Below are 1,546 nucleotides of genomic sequence, written 5' to 3'. Positions count from 1 at the left end.
CAGGAACAAAATACCAAACTGGAGCAAAGTGTCACCAATAGAAGCAAATAGATATCAGCAGGAGTAAAGAGACACCAACAGGAGCGAAGAGTGTTGCAACACAAGAAAAATGAGAATTCCAGCCCATTATATACCCAAGGACAGGAAGAGATGCAACAGGAAAAGGAGAACCACCATCTTGGTTTGGGAAGAGAAAAAGGAAAAAGGTTAAAAAAACTCCATCTTGGAATGGTGAAGGAAAAACAGCACCCAATGTATTCTGGGAACCAGACAGAGGAATTATGGGAGAAAGAAACACAAAAAATTGGTCAATACCATGACTGTAGGGAACTCGTTGTAAGGTCCCTCCAATATTCTGGTAAGTCTACAGCACCTGGTATTCCCAGGCGGCCTCCCATCCAGGTACCAACCAGGCCTGACCCTGCTTAACTTCAGACGAGATCAGGTGCTTTCAGGATGGTATGGCCGCAGGCAGGCCGCCGCCTACACCGGCGGCATGCCCCTAGAGAAAAAGAGAAATGGTTCTGGGTTCATCTTTGCGCCCCGAAAAGAAACAGCGGGTCGCCACACTGAGCTAAGGCATGCCCGGTGTCCAGAAATAGGTGTCGCGGACCGTGTTACGGCCCACAGCGTTGAGGCAGGAGGTGCTGCGGCTGTAATCCGGTCCACGGCATAACAGTAGTTCTCCCACCCAAGGCTTTGGGATCAGCAGGGAAGAGTCAGAAAAACCTGTGAACCAGAAGAGGAGCAGGGACAGTATCAGCATCTTCCCATGATGGATCACTAGGTGGATAGCATTTCCAATGAATCAGGAATTGTAATTGGTTTCTACACAACCATGAGTCACAGATTTCCTGGACCTCGTACTCAGGAATATTATTGACCAAGACTGGAGGAGGAAGAGAGAAAATCCGATTATAGGGGTTACTGACATAGGCTTTCAATTGGGAAGTATGGAACGCAGGGTGAACATTCCAAGTACGGGGCAACTGCAAATGAAAAGACACATGATTTACTACATGGGTGATCTTAAAAGGTTCAGAAAAACGTGGGTTGAATTTGTTAACAGACAAGCAAAAGGTCAAATACTTTGAGGAGAGCCAGACTTTATCATTGACCTGATATGAAAGAGACTCGCTTCGAAGGACGTCAGCAGTCCTTTTCATTCGTGCCTTGGCTTCTTGTAGGTTGGAGTAAATCTTTTGCCTTACAGCTTGGAGCTGGCAGGTAAAGGAGGCTGCTGGTATGACAGAAACTGATTCTTGCAAAACAGAAGCGAAGGCTCTAGGATGATAGCCATAAAGACAGAAAAACGGAGTAGTCCTGGATGCACTGTGGACAGCAGTTATAGCTGAACTCTGCTTGAGGCAAATAAGGCGGTCAATAACTTTGGGTGGCATTACAGAAACAATGGAGATACTGCTCTAAGCTTTGATTATGGCTTTTAGTTTGTCTGTTGGTCTGAGGATGGGAACCAGGGGATAGGGCTACCTCAATGTGAAGGGATTTGCAGAAGTGCTTCCAGAACTTGGATATGTACTTGGGA

The 1,546-nt window shown here is 46.5% G+C and overlaps 1 pseudogene; it reads right to left on the bottom strand.

Annotated features, from left to right (window-relative positions):
* Positions 1–361: 361 nt before the first annotated feature.
* On the bottom strand, positions 362–473 carry LOC144820829 (5S ribosomal RNA; annotated as a pseudogene).
* Positions 474–1,546: the final 1,073 nt, after the last annotated feature.

Source organism: Lissotriton helveticus, chromosome 2_1, assembly GCF_964261635.1.
Source record: "Lissotriton helveticus chromosome 2_1, aLisHel1.1, whole genome shotgun sequence".
Classification (NCBI taxonomy): Eukaryota; Metazoa; Chordata; class Amphibia; order Caudata; family Salamandridae; genus Lissotriton; species Lissotriton helveticus.
The sequence above is the reverse complement of the archived record's forward strand: the minus strand, read 5'-3'. Positions and strand labels throughout refer to the sequence as shown.